We start from the raw sequence: 23,745 nt of genomic DNA, 5'->3' as shown, positions 1-23,745 counted from the left end.
GAATAACAAGGCTATTTCCCCATCTCTGAAAATGGCCCATAATCTCACCAATTTGATTACCACAAATCTTAGGTTAAAAAAGGGTTTCTCTGGACCTATCTGTTTAGGTCAATACCCACTTTTTAAAATTATCTAATGGCATGCTGTTTACATTAAATGAGGCAATAGAAGAATTGAGCTGAGAGGAACTATAGATAAGTTATTTGACATGTTGTGTTCCACCATTAAGGATCAATTTCACTCTCTCAACTTCAAACATCTCCATTGCTGCCTATAGAGAGGGAACTCTGGAGAAGTATACTTAACACAAGGTGTTAAGTTAACTCAGTGGAATTGATGAGATAATGATTCTACATATACTTATTATGGTGATATAATGGTTCTGTAGTTCACATATACTCAGTATGCTGTAATGATGTATTTGTAATAGGGTACTTAAACTGGGGACAAAGTCAGACTCAGATAGAGAGGGAGACTGGTTGAGACTGGCAGACTGGCAGACTGCTGGAGGAGACTAGGTCAGATTGAGACTGGGTCAGACTATGACAGACAGACTGTGTAAGAGACAATAAAGACTTTGGATTCTATTCTTGTCCATTCTCGTGGTGTCTATCCTGCTGAAGCCAAGACCTCCAGAAAGCTAGCCCGAACATTACAGCTGCCTATGATACCTCCTACCCTCTCAAAAAACCAAAATCTGAAATCCCCAAATGCACAAAACCCAAGAGGAAGACAAGGAGAAAATAAAATTTAGTATGGATCATGGTCTTTTCCTATCCCTACATGATGCAAAGTCCTTTTCTTTTTTTGTAATTTGTTAGTTTACTCCCCAGAGCCTAGCCTAAACTATATTTCACTTCTGGATCAGCTCACTAAGACTGGGTTTCTGTTTTTTTAATTTTATTAAAGCTTTTTATTTTCAAAACATATGCATGAAGAGAGCCATCTACATCCAGAGAGGGAACTATGGGAACTGAGTGTGGTTCACAACATTGTATTTTCACTCTTTTTGTTGTTGTTTGCTTGCATTTTGTTTTGCTTCTCTTTTTTCTTGTCCAGCATGATAACTGTATAAATATGCATGCATATATGGGATTTAACATATTTTTGCCATGTTTAACTTATATTCAACTACTTGCCATCTAGAGGAGGGCATGGGGGAAAGGGGGGAAATTGGAACACTGAGTCTTGCAAGGGCTAATGTTGAAGAATTGTCCATGCATATATTTTGAAAAATAAAAAGCTTTAATTTAAAAAATCACCTCCCAATGGGACTGGTTTCCCTCTACATTATGTCAAGGGTCAGGAACCATCACAATTACTCTTCTTATCATGTACACACTTAACTGAAGTAGCATTGGAGTAAGGAGGGAAGGGGAAGTGTCACCTTACAGTGTCCACAGCTACTGCCTTCTAACCCTGAAGGTTTCAGCTGATCTGGCTAACTTTATACAAGAATAGTAGTTTTAGAATCCTCCTTGTTCTTGTCAATTCATATGGTTTATAAGTCCTAACTTCACTGAGACATTTTTGTGTATTTCTGGACTCCTGACTATTGATCTACTTTCAAATTAGACTCTAGTTTACTCCCTGACTTTTAGAGTCCCAGTTTACTGTCTTCTCTCTGTGTTTTGCTGCCATCACCAACCACAGATCCAGTGCTGATAAAATATGAGAGCTATATAGCCCACCATCCTCAAACAAAGGAATCAGCAGCAGAAGGGCTCTTAGAAGCTAAGCTCCAGATCCCTAGTCCAGGCTTGTATATATGTTCTCCCGATTCAATAATTACCCCAAATTTTAAAGTAGGAAAGCATTTCATACAATCACAGATTGTTATAACTTCAATTCATGTAGTCCAACTGCTGCATTTATCTGCTGGGGAAAACCAAAGCCTAGAAAGAAGTACCTTGTCCAAGGTCACACAGCTAATGAGAGACAGAAGTTGGATTTTGCCTCCTGGGTGATCTTTTGCTAATTCCTGCCAGACCTTTAAATAAAAAGCAGAATGACTAAGTTTCTCTTTGGGTAACTTGTCACAGTTAGCTCAGAAATGTATCTCCAGGGCCCTGAAATCCTTAATAAAAATTCCAGGAAGCCTGACAGCTTCTGAGGGAGCAGGTGAAGCTTGAGGCAAAGAGGTGATTCTACCTTATGGGGAAAACCCCAGGCATCAATTGCTTAGGATGTCACCAAGCAGCCCCTTGCCTTGCAAGGCTTGTCTTCTGTAGCAGACCTCCACAGGAACCAGTGCCAGAAAGATGAAGAAGGAATATCTCCCTTCACCTTAGCATTCCTAGGCAGCATATTCATTCTCTCTTTCACTGAGGAAAATTCCAAGAACCTACCTGCTGGCTTCTCTTTCCCAGCATCCCATGGGAGGAGATAAAAACCCAGGGTTAAAACAGACCTCCCCTTTCTTTGTTTTTACTGTAAAATAGTCTCATCTACATTTCAAATCCTGGGGCCTTATCTTAGGCTATCTATGGGGAGGGAAGGGTTCCCTAGACCATTTTTAAAAGGTTTATTTAGCAACTGGGGAAAATATAAGTAGAACAAAAAGGGAGGGCTTTGAAATCAAGATCTGGGTTCAAATTTTGCCTCTGCAACATAGGTAGGATATTTTAGAACAAGTCTTTTAACCCTCCAGTGCCCCAGGTAAGTATATGTTACAGAAGAGTTGCCTATCTGCCCTCTTGAAGGGAATTTCCATACTGAGAGTTCCCTACAGTAATGAAATCAGAGGTTCAGACAAAAACAACTCTAAGTCTCTTGAGGGACCATGTTTTTATGAGTATGAAATACATATATACACATATATATGTATGTATATATGTGTGTGTGCATATATAAATATATATTTATGCACACGTGTGTATAGCATCTCAAACATGTTTTGTGATACAATAATTATAAATGATCAGTACCATTAACACCAAATTCAAGAGGGGAAAAGGAGAGAATACAAAAGTATAAGACCTTCATGAAGCATAAGAGTTTAGTAAAGGAGAAGATAAAGAATTAGAATACAAGGGAATAGAAAATGTTTCCTCCTTCATGAAGCCTGTCCTGCTTTTCCCCCAATTCCCCCTTTATTCTGTCTCTAAGAACACTGACCCTCTCATTTGTCCCCATCCTACTTGCTCTACCTTGCATTATACTTTTTTACACATTTTCTCCTTCACCACTATTGTAGATTTTAACCCCCTGGAAAGCAGAAACTATTGTTTTTCATCTTTTTAAACCAAGAAGCTGACACAAAATGTTTTTTTAATTTTCCTGAATTGAATTGAAATAGAGAAATATAAAGAGTTAGAGCAGACAAGGGATTATGAATCCTTTTCCATTCTTCCCCTTTTTCAATTTTATCCAAATCTGAAAGCTATGTTCTGGTCTTCTGATTTGGAGTTGGGGAACCCCCAATTCCATCTCATGGCTCCCAGTTCCCATTTCAAGATTCCCTATATGATTTCTATCAGTCCCACAGCCCCTGGTTTCCACATCATCCCCCAACCAGGAAAAGTTATATGGTGCCCTCTCTATCAGATGGAGGGTTACTATGCCCTGGAGTTGTTTTGGTTCCCTAGAACTGACATTTTGCAATAGCTGCCCAGAGAACAAGCAGAAAATTTTAAGTCTGGGCCAAAAATGGCCACACCTACCAGACTGCTGGCCAACATGGAATCCAATTAACTTAAGTATTTATGGAGTCCATTTATGGAGTCTCCACTAGGTAGCAAGATGCAAAAGAAAGAAAGCTACAATTGGAATCCCAAGAAATTAGATTGGGATCCTGGCTCTATCATTAGCTACTGTAGACCAAATATCTCCCTTCTCTGAACCTCAGTTTGCCTATCCAGAAATCTTCAGAGGTTTGAAGGACCTCGAGCTCCCTTCTAGTGCTTTCACCTAGCATAAGGATAGTACAAATACACAATAGGTATTCAGTTGATGTTTGGGGTGAAAGAACTGTTTGGAAATGTTAAGCTCCTTGATTGTAAAAAACAAAACATTAGTCCAACCCTGGCTCAGTACCCACCCCTGATGAGAGTACTATAGGTTTCACAGTCACAAGGTAAAACCACATCAAACAAACTCCTTCCAAGGCCTTCCCTCTGAGGTGGGAAATAACATAAACCTTCATTACAAAATGCTACACCAACTCAAAGCGTGTATGAGTCAAAATCAAGTTCCCATCTATAAAATTACAATCAACATGTACTCAGATCTAATATTTGAGTTGGGAGGGAACTTAAATAAGGCAGGAACTGTCTCTTTTTTGGCTTTGGATTCCCCAGTAAGGTCCCTTGCACAGAGTAGGGCCTTAAGAGATGCTAGCCAAGCTGAATTTAATTGAATTGTATCATTCTATCCTAATCCCTCATTTGACAAAGGCAGAAACTGAGACCCCGAAGGTCATTACAAGGTCACACTGCCTTAGTGATAGAACCAGACCATTGTTCCCAAACAATTTCCACCTCCCCCTGCCGGCAAAACCAGTTGAAACATAAGCAGCTTCAACCTCCTTTCCCTCACTCTTTTTTGGGGGGTATTATTCTTACCCAGCAGCCCCCCTTCCCAGGTGGGTGTAGCAATCAGCCACATCTCCACTTACCCTGCACAGCAGAGCTTATCCACATCCTTGGCCGCAGGAGCCTCTCAATCAATCTCTCTCTCTCTCTCTTTCTCTCTCTCTCTCTCTCTCTCTCTCTCTCTCTCTCCTCTCCTCTCCTCTCCTCTCCTCTCCTCTCCTCCCCTTCAGCTCCACAGACAGACCAGGGGCTTGAAGGAGTGAAGGAGAAAATGCAGCCCTCCTAATTCCCTGTGAGGCTGATGGGAATCTGCCGCCGCAGCCGCCTCCGCTGAGGACTGCAGCATTGGCAGAAACGCGAGCGCAAAGGTTCTCAGCATCAATAATTCTTGCTACTACAAGTCTCTTCGGGGCTCCAAAAGAAAAAAAAAAAAGTGTAGAATCCATCCAAGTACGTAACTCACTCAGAAATATGTCTTCCCCCGATGAAGGCCAAACCAAAAGTCATCCCTGGAAAATGAAAATGTTCTATACCTTGTAGGGTTGGTGTTCTGGTTCATTGAGGGTTTCTGGAGAAGTGAAGGTTAACCCCTTAAGGACCAAACCTTTTAGATTTAATTCACAATGCTTTGCATATTGCAAAAACCTAATAAGTGTTTTTCCATTCATTCATTCATTTTAACCATTTTTATTGGAAACCATCCTACAATGAATAACATCACCTCTTCTCCCTTAGTACAGAGCACATACTGACTCAGACACTTACTAGCTATGTTAGCCCTGGCAAGTCACTTTGCTTCTAAAGGATCCTGGTTTCCTCCTTTGTTAAATGGGGGATGAGAATAAGATCCACTATTCTACCCACCTCACAGGTTTGTTGATTGAAAAGAGCTTTGTAGAACTTGATGCAGTCTAGAAAAATGTGAACTGTTATAAGACAGAACCTATTTTTAACCAATTTTGAATAGTTGCAGGATTATTGCAATAAATAGCCACCTAATAGTGAAGTCTATTTATATACTGAGAACTGCCTGCCCCTTTATAGAATGTTCCCAGACTGCTCTCTTGTCCAAGCTAGAGAGTTTTCTCTCCCACCTTCTGGGCCTCACTATTATTTATTGGCACTTTTCTCTCACTTCTGGATATGGTTTTTTTCCTCACTTCTTTTTTGTTTATTTATTTTATTGGCCCTGTGACTTCACTGGGATAAGGAACTCCAAGTGAGGAAATTCCCTCCACCAAAGCTGGCCAGCATCTTTTCTGTAACAAATAGCTTTTAAAGAGTTGCCAGGGCAGTGAGAAATTCAGCGACCAATCCAGGGTCACAAAATTGGCCATACCAAAAAACTTGGGTCTTTCCGCCTCTAGGTTAAGTTCCCCACCCACTGTACCACACTGCCTCTCTTGTCTACTTCGAATCAGAACTACCACTTCTGCTGTCATAGGGTCAATGATTAAATCAATAATTCTTAACTTCTACTCTAAAGGGACTCAACTGTTATTACTGCCAACCAAGAAAAGACAAGCCTCATACATTGAAGAGATTTGGAACTTGGGAGACATTGGGACCATCTCTTCTGGTCCATGAGCCAAACAAGCCAGTTTGTACATGTCATTATTTTACCTTTTAAAAAACATAATTCCATTCAATGGGCATCTTAAAGTCCATACTATCTGCAAAGTACAAATGCAAAGATACAAAGAATTTTTTTAATACAACCTCTACTCTCCGGAATTTCACAATCTAACTGAGAAGCCTGACAGCCAGACAAATAACTGATAGATGAGAGAGTGAGTCAAATGCATGGGAAAGCCTTTTGCCAAGTGCTATGAGAAATCTGAGGAAGGAGAGGTCACCATTACCTTAAAGAAGTTAGGAAAGGGGTGGTTCAAGGAAGATTTTATGAGTGAAGTAATATCTATGTTAATTAGCCTCTGGAAGAAGGAAAGAATTCAACAGACAAAGATTGTGGAGAAAGGAATAGGCAACATATTCCTGCTATGCTGAGAGAAAGAACAAAGACAGAGATTTTAAAAATACAAGAAAGGGTTAGGAAAAGCATTTATTAAGCACCTACTATGTGCCATGTTGAGTGATTTACAAATATCTCTTTTAAAAGGACAAAAAAGAGAATAGTGTAAGAGAAAACCAAAGAGGCTGATTGAAACTAAATCACGGAGGGCTTTGAATTCCAAAGTTTAAATATTATCCAAGAAGCAATGGGGAGCCATCTTAGGTTTTAGAATAGAAGAGTGGTATATTAAAATCAAAGCATTAGGAAAATGACTCAGGCCATTCTGTGAAGGATTGCAAGGGTGAAAAAGATGATTAGTTAGAAGGATATCACAGCAACTCAGGTTTTAAAAAAAGGAATTTGGATCTGAAAGAGTGTTTAGGTCACCCAATCCAACTCCCTCTTTTTATAAATGGAAAAACTGAGGCCTGAAAGAGATGAAGTACTTGCCCCAAGTCATAGATAGTGCTATAAATAATAGGCTAAGTAAGAGCATTTGCCTCTTCTTGCCCATTTTTGTCCCTGCTCATCCTGGAAGGAAAAGTTTCTTCTTAGTTGTTCTCTCAATGTGGTCCTTCTTTCCAGATGGCTAAAGGTACCAGACATCTATTTAATAGTTCAATGGAGAGGCATCTAGATGGTCCAGTACATAGTGCACCAGCTCTGGAGTCAGGAGAACCTGAGTTCAAATCCAGCCTCAGACACTTCACACTTCCTAGCTGTGTGACCCTGGGAAAGTCACTTAATTCCAATTGCTTCACAGTACTCTCCCAAAAATAGTTCAAAGAAGAATTCTTGCATAGTGTAACATACGAGGCAAACCTTTAACTGAACGATGAAAAAGAAACTAGGAGAGAGAAAGATGCGAAGGAAGGAAAAAAGAGGTCAAAGAAAACATGGGCTCTTTGACATTTTTCTCCCAAACCCTGATAGTTGCAGAATCCAGTCAGTTTCACTGGAGAGTCTATTATGTGAATGTCAGTGGTCAGCACGAGGCACACATCTTAGTCTCTAGAGAAAGAGCCTTCAGACAGGAAGAAAGCTCACTCCTCTCACAGCCAATCCCAAGATCAATACTTCGTGGGCTTGTGTCTCCTAACCGATCTTATACTTCCTCTTCACACACTGAGCTTTTGAATGTAGGAATGCTTGCAATTGCCCTCTTCTCCGGTCTTCAGTTCACACAGGGCCTCATGTACATGCCTGTTTCCTCCCCTTTAGCCCATCTAAAACAGATATTTAGTGTTTGAGGTTTTTCCAAAACAATATTATCAAATAAAAATTCAATAAAATAAGACTTAGTGAATTACAGTGCATGGGCATCTTGTACTAGGATTTCAGAAGTTCCAGGACCAAACTAGCCTTAGCGGGGAGGGGAAAAGAGGGCTGTGGTAGGCAGGGACACTTCTCTCTATGTTGCCAGATAATATGTTGCCTTAAGAGAAAAATCTACAATGTATCTTTCTCTAGCTAAATCAACCAACCAAGGCCATTTAGTAAGTTTGTAATTCAGACATTTTACTAGGATACAAAGTCAAAAGTAAATAGTCCCTGCTCTCAAGGGGTTTACATTCTATCAAGGAAACAAAATATACACATGTGAATCTTAAAAAATAAATACAAAGTAAATGTATATTTACTATATTTCAGGGGGCAATAGCAGCTGAAGGAAGTCTCTGATCTCAAGGGGTTTACATTCTATCAGGGAAACAAAATATACACATGTGAATCTTCAAAAATAAATACAAAATAAATGTATATTTACTATATTTTAGGGGGCAATAGCAGCTGGAGGAAGTCTCATTTAGAGGTCTCATTGGAGACTGGTGACTTGGAAATCCTCCCACATCCTCCTACTCAATCCCTTCAGGAGCTACACCAGAACCCAAAGTCTCATTTAAGAGGTAATTTATAAATTAAACTTGGAAGGAAGTTAGGGACTCTAATAGATGGCATTGAGGAGGGAGTGCACCACAGACCAAGGTAAGATATGGAGGCAGGAGGTGGAATCTTACAATAGAAGAATAATGAGAAGTCCAATTGGGCCAGAATGTAAAGTAGGGGGGAGGGTCTTCACTGCTTCTAGCCCCTCCGACCAATGACTGGAATCCCAACTGGCATTATTCCTTATATATGTAAGAATTCTTTGCACTAATAGTAAAAGACTAGACCACTTTATCACAAAACAGTTTCCTATTAGCCGAAAGGGAAGATTCAGAGTTGAGGATGGATTTCTAGACATAACTTTTCCTTAGGGTTTCTTCCCAGGGCAATCTGCCACTAGGTTTACAAAGAATTGGCACAATTTGACTTAATCCTGCCTTTTTCCCTTGAAAAATCAGGTGAAAGACATTTTCTTTGCAGACTGAAAGCTCACTTGGTCTCCAATCCACCTGAATGGATTTCCTAGTGAACCAGGTCCAATTAAAAAAAAAAAAAAAAAAAAGGGCAAAGTTGTATCATCTTAGAATTCTATGTATTTATTCATATAAATCAAAAATGCTGGTTTCCTCCCAGTTCTGCATTATTACTAGAATTTCTCCATTGTCCTTGGTGTCTGCTGCTCTTACATAGTATATGATGGAGATTCAGAATGAAGCACGACTAGCATTAAAGAATTCTGAGAGAGCTACCTGATTTCTTTGGATCTTATTTTCCTCATCATCGGGACTTAGTCCCGTTGATTTCTAAGGTTCTTTCCTGCAAAAAGAGGCTACAAGTCCACCAAAAAATAACAACAACCAAAAAAACCCTAGATGGAGCTGTGTCGTACCTCATGAACTATCATAAGACACCTCTCAAAATGACTGCAGAGGATTATGTAACTGGATTTTATTTGGCTCAAACCCCTTTAACCACACATCTTACCATGCCATACATCCTCCCACTCAGATCCCTCCAGGAGCTACACCAGAACCCAAGAGAAGCAGATAGATTTACATATAAGAAAAACCAGAACTCAAGGAGCAAGTGCTGAAACCCCCAAAATTCTAAGGAATTGACCCAAAACTACAATTGTTTAGTCAGTACATTTAAACTTCTAGATCTGACCCTCTTTCTCATGGCCAAGAGAAGGGTTAATGGAAAAAATAAGGCCTCCTTATTCATTGGTGAAATTATGGTTATCTGTGGGATGATAGAAAGAAGACCAGACTTGGTGCCAGAGGACCTGAATTCAAATTTCAGATGACTATTTGTGTGACTTTCAGCAAATTACTTAACTGTCCTTAGCCAGATAATATCTAAATTATATTGTAGTTCTAAATTCAATTGTGCTCATAAATGCCTGTCAAATCTCCTCACATATTTTATTTGGTGATATTACCTTATAAATACTTTATTTTCACAGCACATGGGATCAGCAAAGATATTGATGGTTCCCAGATCTGATCTTGAAGAGAATGAATACCCTTATATATGGATGACCTTGCCCCAAAGGCCTACAATTGTTGAAACTGAAGAAATATCTCATGAAAAAGTGTACATTTCAACTGTAGAGCCTTAAGTCGAATTTCAAAAAAGTGACTCAAAAACCCACAGATGCCAACTTTTGCTTACTGACATGCCTCCCCACCCCCACAATCCCTGAAATTTTCATGGTCTGGCCTAGGTCTTAATGACCTAATTATCAATCAACACATTTATATAGCCATATATGAATGTGTATATATGTTTATATAAATATATATATATATATACACACAAGTAGGCATGTGTCTTTATATATACCAATATACATATATTTATAAACAACATAGGTATAAATTTATATTGTAAAAGTGTGTATATAGTATGCATTTATATGTATACATATGTAAAATGTTTTGTAAATGCTATTACTGTCCCACTTTACAAGTAGAAGAATTTTACTTTCGACTTATTTGATAACTACTTCACCAAATAAAATATGTGAGATTTTACAGGCATTTATATTCATAATGGACTTGCCCAAAGTCATACAGTTAATAAGTGCTTGAGGCTGAATTTGAATCTAGGTCTTTTTGCCTCTGGTCCAGCAGTGCTCTATCTACCAAACCATCTAGCTGCCTTAATTAATCAAATAAAAATCTTCAAAAGACAGAATGGTAACATTCGACTTTTCATGATGCCATTTTGAGTTTTCTTGATAAAGATATTGAACTGGTATGCCATTTGTTTTTTCAGGTCATTTTACAGATGAAAAACTGAGGCAAACAGGGTAAAGTGATTTGCTCTGGGCCATACACCTAATAAGTGTCTGAAGCCAGATTTTGAACTCAGGAAAATGAGTCTTCCCGACTCCAGGACTGGCCCTCTGTTTACTGTGTCACTCAGCTGCTGGAGACAAGGATGATGCTGCCCAGGTTGGAGAACCAGGAGAGAAATTGAAAATTCATGGAAGAGGGAGAATTTAGGAAGAGGAGTCATCTGGAGGAGGAAATAGTATCAAACACTACAGAGACATAAAGGAGAAAAAACTAGTGAATTTAATGAGATATCACTGGAAACATGGGCATGTTAGGATGTAAAGGGTTGAGAAGTGACTGGGTTAAGAGAATGATTTTATACAGTTTTTTTTCTCGGTGTGTAGATAAAGTAAGGAGAGACTTAGAGCAATAGCTTGAAGGGATGGAAGATCCTTTAATGGTGTGGGACATCTGAACGTGTTTCAAGGTAGCAAATGAGCCAATGACTAAAGAAAGGTTAAAAATTACAAAAAAAAATATGATCTAAGGGAGTGAGATCCCAGGGAAAATGGAAGAAATTATTTTTAAAAAACACAAATATAGCATTTACAAATTCAAGTAGAACTACCCATCCTTTAAGACTGGACCAAAGAAAGAAAGAAGAAGAGGTGATGTTGAAGGGGGGGTTGAGATTTGGAATTAGAAAGAAAACAGTCAAAACACATTGCCTCAGTTTCCTTAATGAAATATGAAGCAAGGTCTTTTGCTGAGAAGGGAAGAAGGGAGCAGTGTAGGTGACTCAAGAGAAATTTGTAATAGATGCTATGGAAATGATGAGTCAATCTGAAAAGATTAAAATAATTCTTGTGCAACAGTAAGACGCTAGTTGAGATATGATGGTGTAAATATGTAATGAATTTAAGTCCATGTTGTTGTATGGTTTCCTCTAGCAGCATTTAGTAGTACTCTCTCAAGAAGAAAAAAAAAAGGTGGAAAGAAGTGAGAATAATCAGATGTTGGAGTTTGTAAAGGGATGAGCAGGAACAGACCAAGGGAGTATTCAAGTGTAAAGGGCCTTTTTTTCACTGGAGTAAGCAAAATCTATTTACCAATGTGAATAATCAACTTATCTATCACTGGAGTTTTGCAAAAGGCACCACCATGTTGGTCCTAATATAGGTGATACCCATTAAAACAAAATTTCTTCAAAATAAAAAAACAAAGAAATGTGCTTTTAAAAATTACACAAAATGACCAATTAAATATATATATTTACTGTGAAAGTTGATTGTTTTGTTTTAAATTTAAGTATCCAAATTAAAACAAAATGGTTATGCCTTAGTATATGTTGACTTCCCAGTTAATAAACTCCACAATTCCCATGATCTTTCCTTTCACAAAGGGCTGCTTCTATCCAATGATATTATCATATGCAACTGTCCTATGTCCATGATTCCGTTTCTGAAATAGCTGTGACAATAATCTCTCATACCTTTATCTCTCTCTGATTTAATTAAACATTTATTAAATATCTACTATGCATAAAAATAAGAAGTAGAAGTATGGTATAGTGAATAAGGTGCCAGGCTCAGAGTCAAGAAGACCTGAGTTCAGGTCCTAGCCCTGAACATTCTGCCTGTGTGATGTGGAGAAAGACAAATTCTGAGTGCCTTCCCCCCCCCAATACAAAAGATTCTAAGCTACAAAGAAGCTGTCAGTTTAGACAGAGAGAAAAAATGTACTCACCAAGAGATTCCTTCACCAGTGAAAAATGAAGTCTAGACCAAATAAAATACATTTAAAATACTGCATTAGGAATATAAAGTTGAGAATAAAACAATCCTTGTCCTCTAGAAGCTTACTTTCAACTTAAGTAGTTATGTCTGCTTTGTCAATCTCACAGAATTACTGTGGGAATAAAATAACAGATGTGACAAGTTTAAAGTCTTATATAACTGTCAGGTGTTGGTGATTATAGTCAGAGAACAATAAAGAATTTTTAATAAAGATGATCACTAAGGAACAATAATGTCCCCTAGGCTGTCTGAAGCAGCAAGCTGGCTGCTAGCCATGGTGCTGACAAGGCCAGCCGATCCACAGGGAAGATCACTGGCCAAAGTGCTGATTCATCTAAGCCCCGGGCATTTTGACACCTGTGCATATTAGGTAAATAAACTATTCTTTCAATGCAACAGTTGCTGCTGAAGGCAAAGGAAGAGAAGATAGTGGTGTGTCTATGTAAGCTATAATACAGGTAAAAACAAATGAGAAGTTCCAACTTTTTCTGATTATACTGCATACACTCTCAGGCCTTTCTTCAATAGTGTTATTTCTGTAAACACAAAAAGGAAAGCAAGGCAGTTGAGCTATGGTGTTGGAAAGTAAGAACTTTGGGCAGTAACAAGAACCATTGTAGCACTCAGCCTTTCTATAATAAGCAGATAAAAAAGAGAGCCAGAACTTCTGGGCGGCTGTTCAGAGGCTGAACCATCATACTCTTGAGAATTTCATCTCAAAGGAAAAGAGAGTTAGTGATGAATCCTCTTTGTTGGTAGTATGTTGCCCTTATGTGGCTTTCCCTGTGTGTCTATATCATTTGTCCCTTGGAATAGCTTACATGTCAGATCATGCTTAGAATTTCTTGAATAAATCCTTGGGCACAAGGACCACTGAAGGACATATGCAATGCTGAATCTGTGAAGTAATATCTGGACAGCATCCACTCAAATATATGCATCTGAGAACATCCTCTCTTTGAGTAAAGTGAGATTACTCTTTCAACATGATTACTAGCTTCTTAAAGGCTCAGAGCCTTACAGTTACTTTTCATCCTCTCAGTAGAACACATCCAATCAGTCACCAAACATTATCAATTTCCTCTTCTATTTACCCCCTTCCTCTCTAATTCTTCAGTCAAAAAAAAGCAGGTCTACAACCTCATCATCTTACATCACTATTATTGCCACAGTCTCCTGATCTTAGTTGTCAATAGCTACTCCATTTGCAAATAGGTCTTTTTTCTGAATATGAACCTTCAGAGATAAATAGAATGTTTCCCAAATATCATTATGTGGAGGACACAAAGTCCCAAATAGGGGCATTTTGACCCAGCACAAAAATATTAATGTTACCCTAATGTAATAATTATCCAAAATTAACATTTCAAAGGGAGTTCTGACATCATGTAAATTTACCCAAGTGTAAATTAACATTCAATGCTACTAAAATGATTTTAGTACGCAGAAAATAAGTACAAACTTGTACTTAACAAAAACTTTTATTACTACATAGTATATAGCTTAGTGTGGTGATAAAATGATGGTTTCTCTGAGCCTATGGTTGGGAAATATACAAAGCTAGCCTAAAGTGCCAACACATTGGGAAAACAAGATGAAACATACCAAAAAGTCAGCTCTCCATTATTGTCAGTGTCTTTCCTCTCCATCTAGTTTTAACCTAGTGTGCTGAATCTTCACTCTTGCAAAAGTGTTTTATATTTATCTAACTTAACCAGATTTCAGAACTCTGAGAAAGCACTAATAACGGCCTGTTTTCTTGGTTCTACACCTAGATTCCACAAGACTTTCCCCAAGAAGTAATTGCCCCCACAATCTCCTAATTAATATCACATGTCATACTCTACTCTCATGTGAGATAAATATACTGTCATATCAAAGGAAGACTCAAATTAGAGGATGATATGTTTAAGAGTTGGAAGGAAAGTTAGAGGCCACAGAGTCCAATTCACTCATTTTACAAATAAAAGAGAACTAGGTTTAGAGTCAGTCCAAGTTGAAATCCTTCCCCTGATGCTGGTTTATTGTGTATCTTGGGATAATTCCCTTCATCTTCCCTACCCCAGTTCTTCAAAAAACAACAACAACAACAATAATAATAGCACCTACCTCACAGAATTGTTTTGAGGATTAAATGAAATAACATGTAAAGTTCTTTGCAAACCTTAAAACACTATATAAATGTTAGTAATGATGATGATCAATTTAGTTCATTGAGATTCTGCCTAGCCTTAAGTTTATCATCATCTCTCCGGAATAAAACTAAGTATGACTGTAAAATTAAAAGAGGCATTGAAGGAAAACATCTTTAATTGCTTAATGTACAAGGATAGAAACAAGCTCTATGCCTCCAACCAAAAAGAATGTAATAGCTCCTTTTTCTCATGGGACATCTCCAATGATATTAAAATGGCATTTGGACACAACTATAAAATTCTTAATGATAAACTATAAGGTTTGAGCTTGAATCTATTCATCCCTTCCTTCCACTCCTATTGTCTTAACTCTGGTTAAGACTCTCATCTCTCACACAGGCTACTGAAAGGACCTTCTAACTGGTCTCCATATCTCAGTCCATCTACCCACTCAACAACCAAGACAATTTTTCTACAGCATAATTCTGACCACATCAGCCCCTGTTCAAAGAGCTCCAATGGTTCCCTGTTAACCCTAATATCAAAAAATTAACTCATTTGTTCATGACCATTTCCCTTCCCATATTTCAAGCCCTCTTTCTGCATGCACTCTACTATCCAGTTATACTGTTCAATTTATACTGTTCAATCCTATTCTAAGATTCCATCAAGAATTAACTCAAATCCCCACCTTCTTTAGAGGACCTTTTCTAGTCTCCACAGATGGCTATAGAGAGGAGTTTTTCTAGTCTCCCCAGATAGCTCTAGAGAGGACCTTTTCTAATATCCTTACATGCTAATTACTTCTTTCCATAATATCTTCATCTATTGCATTTATTTCTTATGTGTAGCTAGAAAATTTGAATGTTTTCTCTTTATTTAAAATGAATATTCCTTGACAGCAGGATTTTTGTTGTGATTGTCTGCCTTTCTTTGTATCTCAGTGACTACCCATAGTAAGTACTTAATAAATGCTTATTGACTGACTGGCTGAGGGAGATGTTATAACCATCCCCATTTATATGTGAAGTAACTGAGATTTGAAGAATGCTTAGAATTTGAAGCAATGACATAAAGAAATCAGAGCTTCCAAGTCAGAAGAAACTATATTATGAACAATGGCAGAGGAAGAATATGCATGATATTTCTGTGCACTAGAGAATAGAAAGATAAGTCATTGCTTCAGTATATCAATGACCTGTATTTCTATCCGTGTGGGAAACCAATCACAACCACTCTATCACTCATAACCTGAGGGGGCCCAGAAGAGTTCAGTGATTTTTTCCATGGGCACACAGCTAGTAAGTGTCAAAGGTGACATTTGAAATCAGAGCTTCCCTATTCTTGGTCAAGCACTTCTTCACTACATTACAGCAGCTTGCTGCATAGACAGATATTAGAATAAAAAAAAATGTGCTGGTTTGAAATCTATCACAGAAAGATGATTAAGGCCAGTTCCAATGATCTTATGATGAGGAGAACCATCTATACCCAGAGAGAGGACTGTGGGAACTGAATGTGGTTCCCAACATAGTATTTTCACTCTTTTTGTTGTTGTTTGCTTGAGTTTCATTACTCATTTTCTTTCCTTTTTGATTTTGTTTTTCTTGTGCAGCATAATTGTATAAATGTTTACATATATTGGATTTAACATATATTTTTTAACATGTATAACATATTGTATTGCTTGCCATCTAGGGGAAGGGGTTGGGGGACGTAGGGGAAAATTTGGAACATAAGACTATGCAAGTGTCAATGTTGAAAAATTATCCATCCATATGTTTTAAAAATAAAAAGCTTTAATAAAAAAAATACCAAAAAAAGAAAGCTATCTTAGCTTGATGAGGTGCAGCAGAGGAAAAAAAATCACACAAAAAAAAATTAATGTGCTGTCCTGCACCAACGACGATGCATTTACCCAAATGACTTTTATTCATCTTGTACAACTCAGCTACAAATATGTTCAGTTCTCCATCAATCCTTCCTGACCCCCAGGGCAGAGCCCAGGAGGAAAGCTCAGAACTGAAAGAAATTCTGTTCTATCAAATAAGCCTTCCTGTCATCAAGGAAGACAACACCAAGTTCCCTAGCTCTATTCTCTGCCACCTCTGCTGTTGGTCTTTGTGATATGATTGCAGGGGCAGTTTTAAAAGGGAGGGTGGCACAGTGGATAGAATGACAGTCCTGGAGTCCAAAACACCTGGTTTTGAGTCTTGCCACGGTATATAAAATGCTGGGGTCAAAACACCTGGATTCAAATCACACCTCTAATGCTTTATCTCCATGTGAACTTGGACAAGTCATTTAATGCCAAGAGGCCTCAGTTTTCTTAAGTGTAGAAGAAGGAATTCAGACTAAAAGGCCTCCTTCCCAATTGTAGATCTAGAATCCTTTTATCCTAAATATACTAGCAATATAGTTAGAGCAGTGTTCTCTGTCAGTGCAATTTCTAAGACTAGGTTATAGGTAAGAAGGAAAGGGAAAGGGAATGAACATTTACATTTTTGGTTGCTCTTCAGTCATTTTTAGTCTTGTCTAACTCTTCAGACCTCATTTGGGGTTTTCTTGGAAATCTGCCTTTTATTTCTCCAACTCGTTTTATAAATGAGGAAACTGAGGCAAATGGTGATTGATTTACACAAGCTCATACAGATAGTGTCTATAGCCAAATTTGAACTCGGGTACATGAGTCATCCTGACTCTAAGCCCAGCATTCTATTCATTGCCCCAACTAGCTGCCCAGAGACAATTATATGTGTCATACTGTACTTAAGGACAAATATAATCTTATTTGATCAACAACCTTAGAAGGGAGGTGCTATTATTTTCCCCATTTGACAGTTGAGGAAACTGAGGCAAACATGTTAAGTGACTTCCACAAGATCACATAACTAATAGGTGTCAGGAGCCGGACTGAACTCAGGTCTTCCTATGCCAGGCCCAATGGCACCTGAGACAAGGTTACCAAGTTTAATCAGGGGAGGGAATTTCTACCATGTAAGGTTCCCATATCTGAATTCATCTTGTTGTTGTTCCAGACCCTATCAACAGAGGGAACTCCTGGCGTGCAAACTCTCTCCAGTGATAAAGATCAGGAGCTCCTCCATTATCTATGGTCTCAGAGAACACCTAGAAGCTAGTGGAAAGGTGAATAACTTATCCCCTCTTTCCCACAGCTAATTAGCTTCGGAGATGAGATTTGGTAACTGGGTTGCCCTTTCCACCAATCACAACTAAATTCAAGAGATTTTTCTTTCTTTGCTTATCTTAATTTAAACTTTTTAAAGTGATATTTCATTTTCTTTTTTTTTTTTACTACATTTTAAACTCTATATTCTATATTAAACACAAATTAGTGTGACATAGGGATAGGTCAGTTGTCCAAGCACCAGTCTGGCTACGAGTAAAAATGGTGGTTCTAGGATTAGCCTATAGATAATAAATTTGTACAATGACTACAACTCACCTAGAATGTCAACCAAGTTATTGTATATTTCCTAACTGTGTAACTGAATCATAGGATTTAGATCTAGACAGGTTAATGATATTTAAATCCTAAGCTACTGACCCTGAAATCACAAGATTTAGACATGGACAGGTCTTTAGATCATTAAATCTAATCCCTTCTTTTTTTTTTTTTTTTTTTTTTTTTTTTGCTGAGGCAATTGGGGTTAAGTGACTTGCCCAGGGTAACACAGCCAGGACGTGTTAAGTGTCTGAGGCCAGATTTGATCTCAGGTCCTCCTGACTTCAGGGCTGATGCTCTATCCACTGCATCACCTAGCTGTCCCTCCTTCCTTTTCTAAATGAAGAAACTAAGTCCAGAAACGGGAAGTTCAAGGTCACACAAACTTTTCCAAATCTAGTGGTCTTTGCACAACACCCTGCTGCTTCCCACTGATGAAATTACAGCTTTTGCTCAATATATCTCTAAGATCAAAAACAAACTTTAGGCATTTCAAACCGTCTATACCCTTATGCTAATTTAACTCCCCAGCCTTCTTACACATTACTTCCCTTCACTCATGCTGTGGTCCAGTCAACTGTTCTACATATACAATGTTCTATCTCTCACCTGTGATCCTTTTACTGGCTGTCTCCCAAAACCTGAATGCTTTTCTTTCTCATCACCTCTTAGAATTCCTGATTTTCATTACAAACTCAGCTTTTTAAAAATCAATTTATGCTTGCCATCTCGGGGAGAAGGTGGAGGGAGGGAGGGGAAAAATCGGAACAGAAGTGACTGCAAGGGTTAATGTTATAAAAAATTACCCTGGCATGGGTTCTGTCAATAAAAAGTTATCTAAATAAATAAATAAACAAACATATTGGGTAAAAATAAATAAATAAATAAATATAAAAATCAATTTAATTTAAACATTTTTTAAATTTAAAAAATTTAAATTTAAAAAACTCAGCTTAAACATTTCTGTCTTTCCAGGTCTTCCCAAAATGATAATACCTCCTCCTCTAAATTGACTTTGTGTCTGTCTAATCTATATGTATTTTGTATATATCTATAAGCACATATAACTTTAATTAGAATATAAGATCTCCAAAGGCAGGACTATTTTTATTTTGTCTTTGTATCCCAAGCATTTAGCACAGTGCCTAATATATGTTAATCACTTAGTAAACACTTTTTGAATATTTGATTAATATAAAGATGAAAAATGGTACGGTTTTTGTAAGATTTGTAAAATTATAAGCTCTCAAAAAGTATAAACTTACACTCTAATAAAAGGGATGAAATGTATTATTAGTAAGACATTATGAAGAACAGATTATAAGCAAAGTAGAGATATAGACAACAATATTTTATTTGAAATGGGGTAAACCATTTTCAATTGGGGAAATCCAAGCATAGTCTTATGGAGGCGAGTAAACTCAAGCTTCCTTTCCTTAAAGGAAAAATATTTCTACAGGTAGAGATATGGGTGGAGTGTATTCCAAACATGGGAACTGAGGGAGTACATTAGAGAACAGCTAGGAGTTTAATTTGGCTAAAATATCAAATGTATAGAGGAGAAAAGAAAGAAATGAAGCCAGATGAGGGGATGCCCATCAGTTGAAGAATGGTTGAATAAGTTATGGTAAATGAATGTTATGAAATATTTTTTTATAAGAAACATGATTTCAGAGAGGCCTAGAGAGACTTACATGAACTGATGCTAAGTAAAGTGAATAGAACGAGGAGAACATTGTACACAGCAATAGCAAGATTATATGATGATCAATTCTGATGGCCTTTTCAACAGTGACATGATTCAGGCCATTTTCAATGATCCTATATTGAAGAGAGCCATCTGCACTCAGAGGGAAAACTCAGTGGAGACTGAGTCTGGATTACAACATAGTATTTTCACCTTTTTTTGATGGTTGTTTGTTTGCATTTTATTTTCTTTCTTATTTTTTTTTCTTTTTGATCTGATTTTTCTTGTGCAGCATGATATTTGTGGAAATGTGTATAGAAGAACTGAACTTGTTTAACATATATTGGATCACTTGCTGTCTAGGAGAGATAGGAAGGGAAGAAGGGAAGGAGAAAAAAATTTCGAACACAAGATTTTGCAAAGATAAATGTTGAAAATTATCTATGCATATGTTTTGAAAATAAAAAACTTTTAAAAAAGTTAATGGGAAAATGGGGGGAGAAGGTTATTTTGGCAACTGTGTGAAAGATAAATTGATGATGTAGGGAAGAGGGTAGATACATAGGGAGATCAATTAGGAAGTTGTTACAATAGTACAGGTGGGAGGAGGTGAGGCTCTTAGGAAGGGTAGTAAATAAATGAGAGTGGAAAGAAAAGAACAAACAAAAAATTCCATTTGAAAGCATAAGGGGAAGGAAAAGGAAGAAAATAAATATTTATGAAACACTTACTATATTACACTGTCTTAAACATTATAAATATTACCACATTTTGTGATGACCGCGCTAGCACCCAGGACATCCCAGAATCAGCCAGAGTCAGGATAAGCAAAAGTCCTTAGTCTTTATCCTTGGTCCTTAGATGCAGGATTGAACAGGAAGAATCTCTGCCACCCTGGCTAGTCTTATTCCATCCCCTAGTCCCTCCTACAATCCTCTGTATACACCAATCATTGAGCCAGCACAGGATAGAGGGAAGGACCGTTTTCCAAGGATATGCCCATAGAGTATTGTCCAATGGGTAGTTAGCCTCAAGTGCTCAGCAGTGCTGACCTCAGTGCATTGACTCAATAGTTTCAGCCCTCTACAACATTTGATCCTCACAATTAAGTACTGAGAAGTGGGTACTATCATAAACCCCTATTTTATAGTTGAAGCAGTAAAGCCCAGAGTCACCAAACTAGTAAGTGTCGGAGGCTAGATTTGAACTCAGTTTTTCCTGATTCTAGACAACAGTGCCCTAGCCACTGTAATACCCAGCTGTCTCCAATAAACAAGACGAGGAAACTAATTAGAAAAGGAATATTAGGAGAAGCGAAAATAACTCCATGGGTCCAGAGGCAGAAGAGTAGATGAAAGTCTTAGCTTATTAGGAATGGCTGAGAGCTGTACAAGGAGGAAATATTGGAATTATAAAATCAGACATATTAAGATAGAGGTACCCAAACCAATTCCCTCATTTTTCAGGTAAGAAAAAAGAGGCTTATCAGGATTAAGTGATCTTCCAAGGACACTTGGGTAGTAAACTGAAGAGGCAGGATTTGAACTCAAATCTTCTGACATAAGAATCTATGTTCTTTCCACTACACCACATGACCTATAAACTTAGATCTTAAAAATAAAATTCAGACCCCAACCTATATTTTGAATTCTTTTGAATCCCTGGTGAACAGTCATTCAATCTCTACTTGAAGACCTCTAGTGATGGGAATTTGCAATCACCCAAAACAGCCCATTTCCCAAATCTTGAAGTAGTATATAAATTTAAGGGGATGCCTCCTTCAGAATTTAACAAATTTATATTTTCTAAGTAGCGGGGACAGAAACAATGTGGGTCTTTAAGCAACTGATTTGCAAAGCCAGGAAAGCAGCAGAGAAAACAGACTTGCATGCAGGACACAGATTGCCTCAATACCTTTTTTCACCAGCCACTCATTTACATGTACAGAGAAGGAGAGACTTAAGAGTTAAATAATTGGGGAATCCTGAACTCCAAAGCTTTTTGGTGAATATTGGACAAATGGCCACAGTCTGTTGAGAAAACTACTTAGGAACTGTACTGGGTGGTCACCATAAATTAAAATAAGATCACTCACTAGGGGATCTACCCCTGAACCAGGAAGAGATACCAAGAAAAGGAAAAGATAGTTTTCTGCATTGCTACCTGCTTCCTAAAAAGGGGAAAAAAAAGTTTGAGCCCATCCAAGATACTAAAAATAGAATAGCTTCTGCCAAACCTAAGCTAAGTATCTTTGCCCTTTCTGAACGAATAAAACATTACTCTAAGTTGAAGGCTTCAGCTGAGTAAGACATAAAAAGTGTCAGAGAATACAGCTTCCATCAAAGAGTAAACCTAATTGAGTAAAGGAACAGCTCATCCTAGCCCAAAGTATCCCATCCTAAGAACAGCTGAGGAAGTCCAGGGTATCATTCTTTCCAACTGAAATGCTGTTCTCCATGAGAAATTAACCCATGTCATCCCCACCCAAAAGCAGAACCATCCATAAAGCACTGAACTATGCCTTATAGTAAATTTGTGTATTATGGTTTAGAGGCATGAAAAGACATTGCAGACCCACATTTACAGAGGCAGAAGGAACTTTGGGATTCTGCAGTTTCAGAATTCTTAGTTGCTTCGGCTGTAGGTGTTCACTTAGTCTCATTATGAGTGTGCTTTCCATTTGCACCCAGACTTTTCCTCAAACATTGCATATATTGATAAGAGCATGACCTGGCTTTTTAGGCATAATGTATAACTACTGCTCTCGCTATTCCATTTAACTAAATTCTAAGAGTTCACTGAATCAACTCAATGAACATTAATGGAAGCACATCTGCGAGGGATTTACTTACAAAGGTTAGCACTAGAACATGATTTATCAGCTGCCTCTCTGGAGGATTCAAACCTGCAAATGCAAATTGGTAAGGGGAAAATGACCCCATGCAGCAATGCTAATTTAAATATGTCATAATTATAATTAAACTCTTTTTTGTGAATTACTGTACTAATAATAAATGTCTTTTTTAGACTGAGCTAAAATCTTAATCCCTGTTTCTTCCACATAAGGATTCTAGTTCTATCTTCAGAGACCAAACTAAAAATAATAATAATAATAATAAAAGGGAAAAAAGGCTAAATCCTCTTCACTAAGAATCCCCTATGTGGAGTTCATTGGATCTGAGCCTCGGGTCTCTTTTTTCTTATAACCACCTGTGCTATAGATAAACTTTCTAATATGAGTGTCCAGCAAGGACAGTCACTCTAAATCGAATCACTGTGTTCAAGAGAGAGCTCTGTCAGCCAACCTGTCCCTCCTACCTCAGGCTGAGGTTATTATGGGAGACACAGCCAGAAGCAGAGGGAGCAGAGTCTAAAAGTCACAAGGATTCAACTGGGTCCCAGCTCTGCTACTCCCTGGTTGTGTGACCTTGGAAAAATAACTCCACTCTCTGCGCTTTCCTTTCTTTTTGCTGTCAAAGAGGAATGATAATTCCTGCCCTGCCTCCTCCACCAAGTTGCTAGGAGGGAGGATCCAGTAAGATGGGAGATGAGATAGCACTTTGAAAAGCCAGAGATGTGCGTAGGGTGGTAGCAAGAGCTCCTGAATGTGTCTTCAGGGAGATATTTTTATCTTCAGTAAGTACTTTACATGGAAACTCCCTATAAAATCTTGACAGTTTCTCCCAGTATAGAAATTCCTCCCATCACTTCATGATTTCTTCCTTAGTCACCCAGCAGTGTGATGAGGACATGGCTCCAGGGCAGACAGCCTTGCTGGGGAAGGAGAAGGATGGAGAGAAGGAGAAACTACTTAGTAGCTGTGTGATCCTGGAAAAGGAGTTTAACTTTGTAGAGAGGGAGAGCTGCATCGGCGGGGAGGGGGAATTCTCCATACTGATGAAATCCAAGTCCAGTCCCTTACTGTGCCCCAACAATTGACCCGGGGAGG

At 38.1% G+C, this 23,745-nt stretch overlaps 1 protein-coding gene across 9 annotated transcripts in view; it reads right to left on the bottom strand.

Moving 5' to 3' along the window:
- ATP2B2 (ATPase plasma membrane Ca2+ transporting 2) overlaps positions 1-23,745 on the bottom strand; it is a 647,176-nt gene that overhangs the window by 517,723 nt on the left and 105,708 nt on the right. Inside the window, exon 1 of one of the 9 annotated variants that reach the window (XM_031955120.1) lies at positions 4,616-4,637. The exons of the other annotated variants lie outside the window; for them this stretch is intronic. The gene's annotated coding sequence lies outside the window, so the exon portion shown is untranslated. Of the gene's footprint in view, positions 1-4,615; positions 4,638-23,745 lie in introns of those variants that run through there. 9 annotated transcript variants of the gene reach the window in all.

The sequence above is a fragment of the Sarcophilus harrisii genome, chromosome 1, assembly GCF_902635505.1.
Source record: "Sarcophilus harrisii chromosome 1, mSarHar1.11, whole genome shotgun sequence".
Lineage (NCBI taxonomy): Eukaryota > Metazoa > Chordata > Mammalia > Dasyuromorphia > Dasyuridae > Sarcophilus > Sarcophilus harrisii.
Note: the sequence above shows the minus strand (reverse complement) of the source record. Positions and strands in the feature narration are given on the sequence as shown.